This window comes from Hevea brasiliensis, chromosome 5, assembly GCF_030052815.1.
Source record: "Hevea brasiliensis isolate MT/VB/25A 57/8 chromosome 5, ASM3005281v1, whole genome shotgun sequence".
In the NCBI taxonomy this organism is placed as follows: Eukaryota; Viridiplantae; Streptophyta; class Magnoliopsida; order Malpighiales; family Euphorbiaceae; genus Hevea; species Hevea brasiliensis.
In genome coordinates, this window is record NC_079497.1 from 87706953 (window position 1) to 87724971 (window position 18019).

The window sequence follows — 18019 nt, forward strand, 5'->3', positions numbered from 1 at the left end:
GGTGCCGTCTATATTTAGGACAAACTGTCCTTCCAAACCTGTTGAAAACAGTTCAATATGATAATGTCAAAATCTCAAACATTCAAAGTCTCTATTTCTCAGTAAAGTCAATAGACTTTTACAGTCATTAAACAGTTCTATAATACAGTCCATAATAATTTAAATATATACAGAAAATCTCCATGTTATTTAATATGTACAAAATATTACAAACTTTAGAGTTTTCATAACATTACAAAATACAGGGCCAAATTTCAAATATACAACAAAAGTACAAAATACAAGATATCCTAAGTCCTACCATGTATGCAATGCAGTGCATATCTGATGTCTCACCCAGTCGTAGGTCTGCTGGGCTCCCCAGCTGTATCTCCAATACCTATGCGTTACAAAAGCAACGCGCTAAGCAATTTTGCTTATTGGTGCCAAATATAAAGAAATATACACTAAAATAAAGTAAATAAATTTATGGCATCGGTGTTCTTCACAATTGTTGATTCTACCTTTATTTGCTAACATTTCAATATCTGCTAATTTTGGTAGTGTTGTATGTCAGAAGACTGAATTTATGTATTTGAATTTTTAATAGTACTTGAATTACTGCCCGTGTAGCCTATATACTGACCAGACTGGATAAACGGATATACTAGCACTGGGTACCTAGTACCTCGGGCCGTCACACCATCGGTCACAAAGTGTCTCCCGGTGTGCAAATAGCGTGGCTAAAAAGCCATATAGTCAATCTGGCGATAAGCCAAAAATAAATATACAATATGTAAAGCCGTAGGCTATTAAAGTCACAGTGCGGCATAATAAGCCGTAAAAACACAGTATGGCATAAAGCCATTTACAGAACAGCTGTCAGAATCCTATTGGCATGCCAACCTATCCATACTAGTCAACTAGGCAACTAGGGCACATTATTAATTAATTGTTTAATTCTTCAATTTTTGAAGTTTACTAACTATTACATAATTCACAAGTCAATGCATATGTTAACCTTTTTAGGTAATATGGATAAGTTGTTTCTAGCATCAATATATCACAATTTATATCTCAATATGCTGCCAATACAGTGCAATTTACAATTTTTACAAGTTGGCATTCATTGCCAAAATGCTTCAAGCATCATTGTATGCAAAATGTCAAATTCTCAATTTTAGTGTGCTAGATTGGTCTAGCTTAAAGTCCTATTTCCCTTGATTTTTAGCTTCTAGTCAAAGAAGAAAAATTGTAGCTCTATGTCTTATTGCAGGCGGGACAAAATTTCAGGTCATTCCGAGTTGTGTAGACCAAGATATGGTCAATTTGCTAAAGCTGGACAGATTGCACTTTTAGTGCACAATTTGGTCAATTTTTAGGTCACTTTTGGTTCGGCAGTTTTTGTGCCCGAACTTGCGTAAGCCATTTGACTTGGTTCTGGTCATTTTTGGGATTTAGTGTCTTCATATGACTTGTAGATATTGGTCTTAACTATTCATGGTCAAAATTTCAGGTCAATTGGACCTGTTTTGAGAGAGTTATGGTCTAAATACTAACTGCTGCCTAAATGGTCAGTTTTCAGGCCTTAAATGCACTAATCCGGATTTGGTCACTTTTTAAGGTCAGTTTCTAGGCAGAATTTTGGAAACATTTCTATATGAAAGTTGGCCTATTTGGTGTCTAGTTTCACACCATATTGGCGTCATACCAATTGGGTTCACAGTTTGGCACTTATGGCCTAAATTAGGTGCTGCCTCCAATACACAACCTGCACAAAGCACATACACTCCCAATTTGATGTTCCTTCTCCTCCTCATTACTACAATATTCAATCAATAACACTTCCATACATATATTTTACACAATTCCAGCAAAAATTCTGGGCAGAATACTCAAGTCCACAAGGCACACAATACACCATTAAACTTCAATATTTACATCCACCCAAATTCAACATACTTCAATGTTAATATTACACATATACTTCAACATATTCATACTTCAATATCACTTACACTTGCTGCCCACAATTTAACATTAACATATATCATTAATAACCACATGTTCACACACAATTTCATGCTATTAGGGGCTGCCAAACATGGCAGTTTGCTCAAGGCATCAAGGTTCCATTTCACACCTTTAATCTAAACACTACATGCACATACTTATGCACAAACTTACTACAACTTTCATTTGAATTAATCAACCTTCATTTTCATTCATTAGAAGTAAAAATAACTCAAGCTCAACAAGGGTTCATGGCTGCCAAAAATGGACAAGTCCATTTCTCACTATTTCTTTCATTTCTCTTCACCAAAACACTCACCTCAACCTAAACACAAGCTTTACTAAAGCAAGGGAGAGGTTTTGGACACTTACCACTTGAAAGCTTCCTTCAAAATTCACCAAATCTTTTTTTTCTTTCTGCCAATATCTTCCCCAAGGTGAGTATGCAAGCTTTAATGAAGGAAGGAAGTGGAAAGGATGGCTAGAACATGCTTGCATGGAGGTGGTGCAAGGTGCGGCAATGGAGTCCTCCCATGGTGGAAATTCGGCTGGTTTGTGTTTTGGTGGAGAAGAAGTGGTTTCTGCCCACTAATGGCTTAGATAATGTCCCAAGGATTGAGTTAGTGGAGCACTAACTCTAAACAAATTGTTTAATTAGTTAAACTTTCATTAATTGGACCTTTAGCTCAATTATTTCACTATTTACATAATGTATCACCATTTAATTTTTCATGACATTTCTAAAGTGTAATATCATTTATTTTTTTAATAGACATTGAGGTCAAAAGGCAACTCTAGGTGTCAAATGACCAAAATACCCCACTTCGGGTTATATTCCCGATTTTTCGGTAACACCGATTTTTTTGTCTGTTTCTCGATTTTTCGTTTTTCTTTGTACTAATTTATTAATTTTTCTTTGATATTTCTAGTGTCAATTACATTTCAATAAATCTTTATTTATATCTCAAAATTATATTCAAAGGGTTCCCCGCGGTCCTGGGGTCGGCAACGGCCTTCCCGGTGCGGTCACCCATCGCTGTGGTGCCGGCTTATTTAACTTAGCATCATTTTCTCTCTTTCATTTTTGTTTGATTTTTCTTGTATTTTCTTTTTATTTATTTCATCATTATATGTCTGTTTACTATCACCGAAGTGTAGTTCCAGACATACTGACTTGCCTGGACTATTATTTGACTACTGGAGCAATAGAACGTACAAAATATGTACAGTGGGGATGTTACAACTCTTCCCCTCAAAATAAAAATTTCGTCCTCGAAATTTACATGATGCGAAGAGCTGAGGGAACTGTTGTCTCATTGTCTCCTCGCTCTCCCATGTTGCCTCTTCCGTGTTGTGGTGTCTCCATAGGATTTTCACTAGTGGAATTGTCTTATTTCTGAGCTCTTTTACCTCTCGTGCCAAGATTTTAATTGGTTCTTCTTCATATGTCAGGTCAGGTTGTACCATAATTTCTTCTGCTGAGATGACATGTGAAGGATCTGATCTGTATCTTCTGAGCATCGAGACATGGAACACATTATGTATCTTGTCCAGCTCAAGTGGTAAGGCTAATCTATAGGCTACTGGTCCCACACGTTCAATAACTTCATATGGGCCAATAAACCTAGGGCTTAACTTTCCCTTTTTCCCGAATCTCAACACTTTCTTCCACGGTGATACTTTGAGAAATACCTTCTCGCCAACTTCATACTCAATGTCTTTTCTCCTCAAGTCAGCATAAGATTTCTGTCGGTTTGAGGCAACTTTCAAATTGGCCTTTATCAGTTTCACCTTTTCCTCTGTCTGTTTTATCAGGTCTGACCCCACTAGCTTATCTTCACCCAATTCAGTCCAACATACAGGTGTTCTGCATTTTCTCCCATACAGTGCTTCATAGGGTGCCATTTGTATGCTAGCTTGATAGCTATTATTATATGCAAATTCAGCCAGTGAAAGGTATCTGTCCCAACTTCCCTCAAACTCAATAACACAACTTCTCAGCATATCCTCGAGGACCTGGATTATTCTTTCTGACTGTCCATCCGTCTGAGGATGAAAAGCCGTACTAAAATGGAGTTGTGTGCCCAAGGATTCTTGTAATTTCTTCCAAAATCTAGATGTACACCTCAGGTCTCTATCAGATATAATGGAAAGTGGAATTCCATGTAGTCTAACTACCTCACTGATGTACAATTCTGCTAGCTTTTCCAGTGAGTAGTCAGTTCTAACTGGCAGAAAATGTGCTGATTTGGTTAACCTATCCACAATCACCCATACTGCATCATGCTTCTTCTGAGTGAGAGGTAGACCACTGACAAAGTCCATAGTGACTCGGTTCCATTTCCATTCAGGTATGTTTATGGGCTGCAACAAACCTGATGGAACTTGATGTTCTGCTTTGACTTGTTGACAGGTCAAGCATCTAGTTACATGGTCAACTATGTCCTTCTTCATACCTGGCCACCAGTATTAGAGTTTCAGGTCATGGTACATTTTTGTGCTTCACAGTGCATAGCATACACCTTTGTTATGTGCTTCTTTCGAATCTTGGTTTTCAACTCTTTATCATCCGGTACACATACTCTATCTTTATAAATCTGGCACCCATTTTCTTTCACTTCATATTCGATTTCCTTCCCCTCGGTGATTTTGCCCTATGACCATTAATTTCCCATCTGTCTTCTGCCCATCCTGTATCTGTTGTAACAGATTTGGCTTCACTTGCAACTCAGCCAAAATAACTCCATCATGAGTTAAGGATAGTTGGGCATTCAGAGATCTTAATGCTACAATAGATTTTCTACTTAAAGCATCAGCGACTACATTTGCCTTCCCAGGGTGATAGTCAATCACACAATCATAATCTTTCAGGAATTCAATCCATCGCCTCTATCTCAAATTAAGTTCCTTTTGGGTTAGCAGATACTTCAGACTCTTATGGTCTTTGTATATGTAGCATTTTTCTCCATAGAAGTAATGCCTCCATATCTTCAATGCGAAGATAATTGCTGCTAACTCTAAATCATGAGTAGGGTAATTCTTTTCATGTGGCCTTAACTGCCTGGAAGCATATGCGACCACTTTCCCTTCTTGCATGAGTACACACCCTAACCCATTTTGTGAGGCATCACTATAGACTACAAAGTCTTTTCTAGACATTGGCTGTGTTAACACTGGTGCCTCTGTCAACATAGTCTTCAGCCTCTCAAAACTGGCTTGACACTTGTCATTCCAGTCAAATTTCATATTCTTGTGTAGTAATTTGGTCATTGGAGCAGCTATCAAGGAAAATCCCTTTACAAATCTTCTATAACATCCAGCTAACCCTAAGAAACTTCTGATCTCAGTTGTATTTCTGGGAGGCTTCCATTCCATCACTGCTTCAATCTTCTTGGGATCCACTCTAATCCCTTCAGCCGATACTACATGTCCAAGGAATGCAATCTCATTCAACCAGAACTCACACTTGGACAATTTAGCATACAATTTCTTCTCTTTTAGAGTCTGCAGAACAATTCTCAAATGCTCATCATGTTCTGCTTTATCCTTGGAATACACCAGGATGTCATCAATGAAGACCACTACGAACCGATCTAAGTATGGGTGGAAGATACGGTTCATAAGGTCCATGAATGCTGCTGGAGCGTTTATTAACCCAAATGGCATCACTAGGAATTCATAATACCCATACCGGGTTCTAAATGCAGTCTTAGGCACATCTGCATCCTTAACCAATGATACCCTGATCTGAGATCAATCTTAGAAAACACACCGGCTCCCTTCAACTGATCAAACAGATCGTCAATTCTAGGCAATGGATACTTGTTCTTCACTGTTACTCTATTTAACTGCCGGTAGTCAACACATAACCTCAGTGTCCCATCTTTCTTCTTTACAAATAGTACCGGAGCTCCCCAAGGTGACACACTGGGGCGTATGAACCCCTTGTCTAGTAATTCTTGCAGCTGGATTTTTAACTCTTTCAATTCAGCAGGTGCCATCCTATACGGAGCAATTGAAATTGGAGTTGTACCCGGCATAATCTCAATAGCAAATTCAACTTCTCTTTCTGGTGGCAAACTAGGCAATTCCTCAGGAAATACCTCAGAGAAATCCCTTACTGTGGGTATGTCAGACAAGTCAAGTTTACCCTGCCTAGTGTCAACCACGTGTGCCAGATAGGCTTCACACCCTTTTCTCAGCCATCTCCTTGCAACTGTATCTGAGATGACATTGGACAAGAAATCAGTCCTTTCACCCACTACTATTATTTCTTCGTTCTCAGCAGTTTTCAGAGAGATTCTCTTCAATTTACAATCAACTATTGCCTGATGATGGGATAACCAGTCCATTCCCAAAATCACATCAAACTCATGGAAAGGTAGTTCGATTAAGTCTGCTAAGAACTCTTTCCCTTGAATATTCAATGGACAGCCTTTATACACATTGTTTACTACCACACTGTGGCCTAGCGGATTTGTGACCAGGATGTCTTGGTCACTTTCCTCCACTGGTATTCCCTTTTCTACGGGCAGCTTGATACAAATATATGAATGAGTAGATCCAGGATCCACTAATGCATGCACAGAAGTATTATAAAGGAGGAACGTACCCTTGATAACATCTGGAGCATCCTGTTCCTCCTGTGCCCTTATAGCATAGGCTTTGGCTGGTTTTCTGCCTTCTGCTCTCTCCATAGACTCTGACACAAGTTTCTGTGAAGTACCAGTTGCCTCAGCCTTACCCGGCCTTCTACCCCTTGGAGCTGGAGGGGCAGGCCTATCAGTTGATACCAGAGTGGATGTAGCAGTTCTGCGTGGACAATCTCGGACTAGGTGGTCTGTAGATCCACACCGTAAACAAGCACCTATCATCCTCCAACATTCACCCTTATGCCATTTTTGGCAATGTGGGCAAGCAACAGATACTGTTGGGGCTGGTCCCCTGTACCCTGTTCCTGGAGAGCTAGCCATTGAAGGGGTAGACTGGCCTCTCCTTGGTGCAAACTGAGATTTGGGCCTCTGTGGTGACCACGACTTGGTGCTCTACTAAAATTACGAGTAGGCGAACCTCTGAATTTCTTACTAGGGGCGAGAAAATGTACCTGATCGATCGACCTCTTTTCTGCTTTATCTGCATTCTACTCATTCATTCTAACTTTTTCAATCTTCAGTGCAGCTTCCTCTAACTTAGCAAACTCTATAATCCCCAAGGCTGTAATCATTACTTTAATGTTATCATTGAGTCCTTCCTCAAATCTCTTGCATCTCTCTGCCTTATTAGGGACTATTTCCCGCCCATAGCGGCTCAGTCTGACAAATTCTCTTTCATATTCAGCCACTGTTAGCTGTCTCTGGCGTAGGGTAATAAACTCCCTTCTCTTCTCTTCTAGGTACACACTGCCCACATACTTCTTTCTGAACTCAGTGAGAAAGAAATCCCAAGTTATCTGTTCTGGTGGCACCTCACTAGTTACTGTATCCCACCACTGGTATGCATCATCCTGCAGTAGTGATATAGCAACTTCCAAATTCTGCTCTGGAGTACAATGAAGTTGTTTCAAGACTCTTCCAGTTCTGTCCAACTAGTTTTCAGCTGTGACAGAATCATCTTCCCTTTTGCCCTGAAAGTCCACTACTCCAAACTTCCTGAGTCTCTCCATATGAGATTTTTGATGTGGAGGTGGTGGTGGTGGCATAACTCCTGCCATCTGTCTAAAGAACTCAGCCATTTGCTAAAATGTGGCTGATGCATTTGGTACTGGTGGAACAGGTTCCCTCCTGTCCCCTGGTTCAGTCATAGATGAAGCATGACCTTCCACTTCCTCATCGACTGCTCTCTACGATGTGGAGTCCATATTCTGATCAAAATAACAAAACAAATCAAAAGATCTACATTAGAGTCATCTTAACACTTACAATGCAATGCATGATGTGCAATCTATCTAGGTCTAGAAACGCCTAAACCGTGCTCTTATACCACTAAATGTAACACCCCTCACCCGTCTACAGTATAGCCGAGCAAGGCATGCTACACGGCGTGCCGGAACACCTAGTCTGTGATTATCTCATTTCTTGAACTCAATTTGATTTTAAGAAGTCATTTATGTAATATTCATATCATGGTGATACTATTGTCATACTTTGTTAAAATCAGTGTTTCAAGACCGGTAATAAAAATTTGGCAAGGTGCCGTCTATATTTAGGACAAACTGTCCTTCCAAACCTATTGAAAACAGTTCAATATGATAATGTCAAAATCTCAAACATTTCAAAGTCTCTATTTCTCAGTAAAGTCAATAGACTTTTACAGTCATTAAACAATTCTATAATACAGTCCATAATAATTTAAATATATACAGAAAATCTCCATGTTATTTAATATGTACAAAATATTACATACTTTAAAGCTTTCATAACATTACAAAATACAGGGCCAAATTTCAAATATACAACAAAAGTACAAAATACAAGATATTCTAAGTCCTACCATGTATGCAATGCAGTGCAGATGACTCTGGACTCCTGTGCAGATCTGATGTCTCACCCGGTAGTAGGTCCGCTAGGCTCCCCAGCTATGTCTCCAATACCTACGCGTTACAAAAGTAACGCGCTAAGCAATTTTGCTTAGTGGTGCCAAATATAGAGAAATATACACTAAAATAAAGTAAATAAATTTATGGCATCGGTGTTCTTCACAATTGTTGATTCTACCTTTATTTGCTAACATTTCAATATCTGCTAATTTTGGTAGTGTTATATGTCAAAAGACTGAATTTATGTATTTGAATTTTTAATAGTACTTGAATTACTGCCCGTTTAGCCTATATACTGACCAGACTGGATAAACGGATATACTAGCACTGGGTACCTAGTACCTCGGGCCGTCACACCATCGGTCACAAAGTGTCTCCCGGTGTGCAAATAGCGTGGCTAAAAAGCCATATAGTCAATCTGGCGATAAGCCAAAAATAAATACACAATATGTATAGCCGTAGGCTATTAAAGTCACAGTACGGCATAATAAGCCGTAAAAACACAGTATGGCATAAAGCCATTTACAGAACAGCTGTCAGAATCCTATTGGCATGCCAACCTATCCATACTAGTCAACTAGGCAACTAGGGCACATTATTAATTAATTGTTTAATTCTTCAATTTTTGGAGTTTACTAACTATTACATAATTCACAAGTCAATGCATATGTTAACCTTTTTAGGTAATATGGATAAGTTGTTTCTAGCATCAATATGTCACAATTTATATCTCAATATGCTGCCAATACAGTGCAATTTACCATTTTTACAAGTTGGCATTCATTGCCAAAATGCTTCAAGCATCATTGTATGCAAAATGTCAAATTCTCAATTTTAGTGTGCTAGATTGATCTAGCTTAAAGTCCTATTTCCCTTGATTTTTAGCTTCTGGTCAAAGAAGCAAAATTGTAGCTCTATGTCTTATTGCAGGCGGAGCAAAATTTCAGGTCATTCCGAGTTGTGTAGACCAAGATATGGTCAATTTGCTAAAGCTGGACAGATTGCACTTTTAGTGCACAATTTGGTCAATTTTTAGGTCACTTTTGGTTCGGCAGTTTTTGTGCCCGAACTTGTGCAAGCCATTTGACTTGGTTCTGGTCATTTTTGGGCTTTGGTGTCTTCATAAGACTTGTAGATATAGGTCTTAACTATTCATGGTCAAAATTTCAGGTTAATTGGACCTGTTTTGAGTGAGTTATCATCTAAACACTAACTGCTGCCCAAATGGTCAGTTTTCAGGCCTTAAATGTACTAATCCGGATTTGGTCACTTTTTAAGGTCAGTTTCTAGGCAGAATTTTGGAAACATTTCTATATGAAAGTTGGCCTATTTGGTGTCTAGTTTCACACCATATTGGCCTCATACCAATTGGGTTCACAGTTTGGCACTTATGGCCTAAATTAGGTGCTGCCTCCAATACACAACCTGCACAAAGCACATACACTCCCAATTTGATGTTCCTTCTCCTCCTCATTACTACAATATTCAATCAACAACACTTCCATACATATGTTGTACACAATTCCAGCAAAAATTCTGGGCAGAATACTCAAGTCCACAAGGCACACAATACACCATTAAACTTCAATATTTACATCCACCCAAATTCAACATACTTCACTGTTAATATTACACATATACTTCAACATATTCATACTTCAATATCACTTACACTTGCTACCCACAATTTAACATTAACATATATCATTAATAACCACATGTTCACACACAATTTCATGCTATTAGGGGCTGCCAAACATGGCAGTTTGCTCAAGGCATCAAGGTTCCATTTCACACCTTTAATCTAAACACTACATGCACATACTTATGCACAAACATACTACAACTTTCATTTGAATTAATCAACCTTCATTTTCATTCATTAGAAGTAAAAATAACTCAAGCTCAACAAGGGTTCATGGCTGCCAAAAATGGACAAGTCCATTTCTCACTATTTCTTTCATTTCTCTTCACCAAAACACTCACCTCAACCTAAACACAAGCTTTACTAAAGTAAGGGAGAGGTTTTGGACACTTACCGCTTGAAAGCTTCCTTCAAACTTCACCAAATATTTTTTTTCTTTCTGCCAATATCTTCCCCAAGGTGAGTATGCAAGCTTTAATGAAGGAAGGAAGTGGAAAGGATGGCTAGAACATGCTTGCATGGAGGTGGAGCAAGGTGCGGCAATGGAGTCCTCCCATGGTGGAAATTCGGCTGGTTTGTGTTTTGGTGAAGAAGAAGTGGTTTCTGCCCACTAATGGCTTAGATAATGTCCCAAGGATTGAGTTAGTGGAGCACTAACTCTAAACAAATTGTTTAATTAGTTAAACTTTCATTAATTGCACCTTTAGCTCAATTATTTCACTATTTACATAATGTATCACCATTTAATTTTTCATGACATTTCTAAAGTGTAATATCATTTATTTTTTTAATGGACATTGAGGTCAAAAGGCAACTCTAGGTGTCAAATGACCAAAATACCTCACTTCGGATTATATTCCCGATTTTTCGGTAACACCGATTTTTTTGTCTATTTCTCGATTTTTTGTTTTTCTTTGTACTAATTTATTAATTTTTCTTTGATATTTCTAGTGTCAATTACATTTCAATAAATCTTTATTTATGTCTCAAAATTATATTCAGAGGGTTCCCCGCGGTCCTGGGGTCGGCAACGGCCTTCCCGGTGCGGTCACCCATCGCTGTGGTGCCGGCTCGTTTAACTTAGCATCATTTTCTCTCTTTCATTTTTGTTTGATTTTTCTTGTATTTTCTTTTTATTTATTTCATCATTATATGTCTGTTTACTATCACCGAAGTGTAGTTTCAGACATACTGACTTGCCTGGACTGTTATTTGACTACTGGAGCAATAAAACGTACAAAATATGTACAATGGGGATGTTACAACAACACCCTTAATTGAGTTGAAATAGGACTAATCCACTTGCTACCAATTTTTCATGGACTTCCTAGTGAAGACCCTCACAAACATCTCAAGGAATTACATGTGGTTTCTTCAAGCATGAAACCACAAGGTGCAACAGATGAGCAGATGAAGTTAAAAGCTTTTCCTTTTTCTCTTATTGATTTAGCAAAGGAATGGCTTTATTACTTACCTTTAAGCATTATAGATTCCTAGGACATGATGAAGAGGTTGTTCCTTGAGAAGTACTTTCCTACTTCCAAGGCTATGCAAATCAGAAAAGCAATAAGAGGGATTCAATAATTTGATAATAAGACTCTCCATAGGTATTGGGAGAGATTTATGAAATTATGTGCATTAAGTCCTCATGAAATTGGAGACCAGTTGCTAATTCAATACTTCTATGAGGGACTTTTACCAGTTGAAAAAGGGATGGTGGATGTTGCATCAGGTGGCGCATTGGTAGATAAAACCCCTAAAGAGGCTAGAAACCTGATTGTAAACATGGCAGCTAATTCATAGTAATATGCCATGAGGAGAGACATTACAGCAAAGAGAGCAGTTAATGAGGTAAGTCATTCCGTTGAACAAAAAATCGACAATCTAACATCTCTTGTTGCTCAATTAATGACAGGTAATCAAGCTGTTGTGAAGAAGTGTGGGATTTATTGGATGACTGGTCATCAAACTGATGCTTGTCCTACTTTATAAGATGACTATGAGCAATATGGTGCTATAGGTGGTTTCCAAAGCCAACAACAAAGGAGGTATGACAATCTTAGCAATACCTATAATCCTAGATGGAGGAACCACTCAAATGTGAGTTATGGAGATATGGCACAACATGGCCGAACCTACCAAGCCCATCCACTTGGATTTGCGCAAGCTCCTGGATACTAGAGACCATATAATGCGCAACAACAAGCATGCCTAGTTTTTTTTGCACAGTTTTCTGGTGTTTCTTTAGAGGATCTTGTCAAAAGTTTAGCTTCTAATCAGTTGCAATTCTAGAAAAACACAAAGTCTAACATTAGCAATATTGAAAATCAACTTAGCCAAATGGCAGCTGCTATCAATAAGCTTGAGTTGCAAAACTCCAAAAAGCTTTCATCTTAGCCATTGGTTAATCCTAAAGAAAATGCCAATGCAATTGAGCTTAGGAGTGGAAACAAATTTGAGTCACTTCCTCCAAAAGTGACGCATGAAGTAAAGAAGGAAATTAAAGTTCCTTCTAAAGAGAGAAAAGGCACAGGAAGCTCATCTGAAGACTTTCCCAGTGCAAAAAGCAAACAAAAATTAAATGGAAACACTTCAAATTCATTGAAAAGTGATCCAAAAGCCAAAGCTTTCACTCCACTATCAGATTACACTCTTATACCACCTTTTCCTGGAAGATTGCAAAGGCCAGAAAAGAACAATAGGAAAAGGAGATTTTGGACAGGTTCAAAAAAGTGGAGATCAACATCTCCCTAATTGATGCAATAAAGCAAGTTCCAAGGTATGCAAAGTTTCTTAAGGAATTGTGCACTACCAAAAGAAAGCTAAAGAGAAATGAGAAAATGGATGTGAATGAGAACAAGTCTGCAATATTATAAAAAAAGCTTCCTAAAAAGTGCAAAGATCCAGGTATGTTTACTATACCCTGAAAGATTTGTAATGCTAGGTTTGAGAGATGCATGCTAGATTTAGGTGCTTCAATTAATGTGATGGCTAAATGTGTTTATGATTCTATGAATCTAGAGCCTTTGAAGAATACTGGAGTAGTTATCAATCTTGCTGATAGATCTACTAAATATCCTGTTGGAGTTTTGGAAGACGTTTTAGTCCAAGTTAATGAACTTGTTTTCCCTGCTGACTATTACATTATTGAGACTGAGGAGGATAATCATAAAAATATTCCTCCAATTTTATTAGGGAGACCATTCATGAAAATAACTAAGACTATAATAGATGTGGATAAAGGTACATTGTCTATGGAATTTGATGGTGAGACAGTGAGATTTAACTTGTTTGAGGCTATGAGATTTCCTACTGCTGTAAATTCTGTTTGTAGTATGGATTTGCTTGACCCTATAGTGCAGGAAATACATGATTTAAATGATGAAGATTCATTAAAAGTTGCATTATGCAACTTGGCCGAAACACCACCAGTGGGATTGATTACAGAAGCATGGAAATTGGTAAATAACTAAAGGAAACTCTTTCTCCATTTTCTGCACAACCTTCAAAGCATGATGAGGTATTTTTGAAATCCTTGTTAGATGAATCTCATACTAAAATTCTTCCTTCTATTATGTAGGCACCTAACTTAGAGCTCAAACCTCTTTCGGAACACTTAAAGTATGTGTTTTTGGGTAAAAGTAATACATTGCCTATTATCATCTCAAATAAACTCACCCAAGAGCAAGAAGAAAATTTGGTACAGGTTTTGAAAAGTAAAAAGACAACAATAGGTTAAACCTTAGCTAACATCAAGGGAATAAGCTCTTCAATATGTATGCACCAAATTTTGATGGAGGATGAAGCAAAGCCTGTTCGTGAGGCTCAAGGGAGGCTTAATCCTCCAATGATGGATGTTGAAGGAGATACTAAAGCCCCTTCATGCTGGTGTAATCTCCCAATCTCTGATAGTAAATGGGTAAGTCCAGTCCTTGTGGTTCTTAAAAAGAATGGTATTACCATAGTAAAGAACCAGAATGATGAGTTAGTGCCTACTAGGATCTAAAAAGAATGGAGAGTGTGTATAGACTATAGAAAGTTAAATTCCATGATTAGAAAAGACCACTTTCCACTTCCTTTTATGGATCAGATGTTGGAAAGATTAGTTGGAAGAGCTTTCTATTGCTTTCTAAATGGTTATTTAGGCTATAATCAAATTCCCATTACGCCTGAAGACCAAGAAAAACTTACATTCACTTGTCCATTTGGGACGTTTGCATATAGGAGGATGTCGTTTGGACTTTGCAAAGCTCTAGCCACATTCCAAAGGTGTATGGTTAGTATATTTTATGATTATGTTGAAAGAATCATAGAGGCATTCATGGATGATTTTACTGTTTATGGAGATTCTTTTGATGCTTGTCTTGCTCAGTTATCACTTATTTTGGATAGATGCATAGAAACTAACCTTGTTCTTAATTTTGAAAAGTGTCATTTTATGGTAGAACAAGGAATTATTTTAGGGCATGTTGTTTCTTCTAGAGGAATTGAGGTAGATAGAGCTAAAATTGATATTATTGCTTCTTTACCTTACATTCCCTCTGTTAGAGTAGTTTGTTCTTTTTTATGCCATGCAGGTTTTTACCGCAGGTTCATTAAAGACTTCTCTAAGGTTTCATTGTCCCTATGTCGATTGCTTCAAAAGGATGTGGAGTTTGTTTTTGATGATGAATACAAAGCTTCCTTTGATAAGTTGAAAGCTCTTTTGTCTATTACTCCTATCATACAGACTCCAAATTGGACTAAACCTTTTGAAATCATGTGTGATGCAAGTGACAAAGCTGTTGGAGCCATTTTGGGATAAAGAGTAGGGAGAGCACCACACGCCATTTACTATGCATCTAGGACTTTGGATGATGGTTAGTGTAACTACTCCACTAAAGAAAAAGAACTCTTTGCAATTATTTTTGCTTTAAAAAAGTTTCATTCTTATTTATTTGGTACTAAAGTTATTATTTATTTTGATCATATAGCTCTTAGGTACCTCTTAAAGGAGAAGGAGGCTAAGCCATAGTTGATCCATTGGGTGCTTTTATTGTAAGAGTTCGATTTGGAAATTCGAGATAGAACTGGTGCAGAAAATCATGTGGCTAATCATCTTAGCCACATGTTGATGGAAAAAGAACCACTTCCTGTTGATGAGATGTTTCCGAATGAGACATTATATGCTACACAGCTTTTTGACTCTTTCTGTTTTTCATAAGTACCCTTAGGGGAAAACCTTCCTGCACAATTTCATTCTGGAGTGTGCATAGAAGATGCAAAAAACATTGAAGATACCTTTATAGTGGCGCAACAAGATTCTGGAAGAGATGTATGGTATGCTGATATAGCTAATTATCTTGTTACACATCAATATCCTCCTAGTTACACAAATGCACAAAAAGAAAGGCTTAGATGCTTAGCTAAGTATTATGTTTGGGATGAACCATATCTATGCAATTATGGAACTGATCAAGTTATTAGAAGATGTATTCTAGATTCAAAAATATTGTCAGTTCTAACTTTTTGCCATAGTTATGAAAGTGGAGGTCATAATGGACCTCATAAAACAGCTCAGAAAGTCTTAGATTATGGCTTATATTGGCAAACATTGTTTAAAGATGCCTAGTACTTTTGCAAGAGAAGTGAGCAATGCTAAAAAAATAGGTAATCTTTTAGCTAGAAATCAAATGCTCTTATTCCCCATACTTGCTTGTGAAATTTTTGATATTTGGGGCACTGATTTCATGGTCCCTTTTCCATCTTCTTTTGGTAAGGTTTATATTTTAGTTGTTGTTAATTATGTTTTAAAGTAAGTGGAAGCCAAAGCCACCAAGATTGATGACTCTAAAGTTGTTGTAGATTTTGTAAAGTCTCATATTATTTTTAACAGGCATAGAATTTCCAAAGCTTTGATTAAGGATGGGGGAATGCACTTTTTGCAATAAGACTGTGGATGCCTTGCTCAAAAAGTACCATGTGACTCATAAAGTTTCAACAGCTTATCATCCCCAAACTAGTGGACAAGCCGAAGTGTGTAATAGGGAGATTAAATCAATCCTGGAGAAAACTGTCAATATCAATAGGAAAAATTGGAGCCTTCAGTTGGATAATGCTTTATGAGCCTACAGAACTGCATATAAAACCCCAATTGGTATGTCACCATATTGGTTAGTGTATGAAAAAGCTTGCCATCTTCCTGTGGAGCTTGAGCACAAAGCATTTTGGGCCATTAAAGACTGTAACATGCGCCTAGATAAAGCTGGAGTAATGCGCAAATTGCAATTACAAGAATTAGAGGAGATACGTTATGATGCTTATGAGAATTCAAAGATATACAAAGAAAAGACAAAAGCATTTCATGATAAACGGCTTCAAAAGAAAGAGTTTAATATTGGTCAAAAAGTTTTGTTATTTAATTCTAGACTTAAACTCTTTCCAGGTAAGTTGAGATCTAGATGGTTAGGTCCTTTTGTTGTCACTAACACAAATGATCATAGTGCAGTTGAAATACAAAGTGTGGCAACTAATAAAATCTTCAAGGTGAATGGGTATAGATTGAACCCTTTCTATGAGGGCTTGCAAGTGAGCAGCATTAAAGAAGTGGACCTAGAAGACCCTCCAACACCTTCTGCGCCACCTACTTGAAGAAAGAATGGAGAGTGTCAAGCATATGACAATAAATAATGCACTTTATGGGAGGCAACCCATGATAACCAGATTTGCTTTCTTATCCCTTTTCTTTTTTATTTTTAAGTTTAGTTTCCTTTTCCCCTACATTGAGGATAATGTAAGTTTTAAAGTGTGGGGGAGGGAATTAGTGTTCATTTTGTTTCTATATGTGATTTTGTGCATCAATGACAGTGTCAATTGGTTTTGCGCACATAGCATAGTAAAATTGGGTAAAATTTTTCAAATTTCATGGTTATGTCATGTCTTATGCATAGGAACTAGGTGTGTTTCAAGTCATTGTTTGCGCATTTCACATGTAGTCTTAGGTTAGTATTTGTGTCTTTGCGATTCTTGCCATGAATTTAAAAGGTTATGCATGCTATAAGTGAACATTGATTGAACTGTTAAGGAAATTATGAGTAAAGAGCATTGAATTGGAAAGTTTAGTCTCTCTTAATATGATGATCAAATTGAGAAGTTAAGTATGCTTATTTAGAGAATCAAAACCTTTATATGAGCTTTTGAGCCTAAGGATTGAAACATCAATGTCAATCTCTTTCTTGCTGCGTGATATAATTCAATCATGATTTTGTTCTCTAAAACTTGCTTTAAATACTTTTCGAAGACTACATATATGTAACTATATGCATGCATTAAAATGATAAAAGTAAAATAGGGGTAACCATACAGCTTAAATAGCCTACCTTTTTTCAACTAAGAGTTATCCATTAGTGAGCTAATTTTGAGCCTACATTATTCCTACTCTTTGTTATTAGCTCATTAATTATAGCCATGAACTGAAAAACCATGTTTGTGACCCAACCTTAGGATTAGTATAGCATTTAAATATTAAATTTATGCATGAGAAAGGGTTGTGGTTGTGCTATGCGTGTGAAAAGAAAAGAAATGGTATGAATGGTGTTATATGAAAAGCTTTGTGTTTCCTATATGCAAAAGAAGAATCAAAAGAAGGAGTCATAAAAAAAAAAAAAAAAAGAGAGCAAGAAAAGAAACAAAAGTGATATGACTCCAATAAAAGAAAGGAATAGAAGCTAAATCATTTTGACATCATTCATGTTCAACGTGTAAAGTAAGCAAAGTTAAAAGGAGCAAAGTATATAAACAAGATGCTAGTGAGCTTGATCTTAATTATTGAAAAACTTAGTATGTATTTCTACATCTTTTATAAGTTT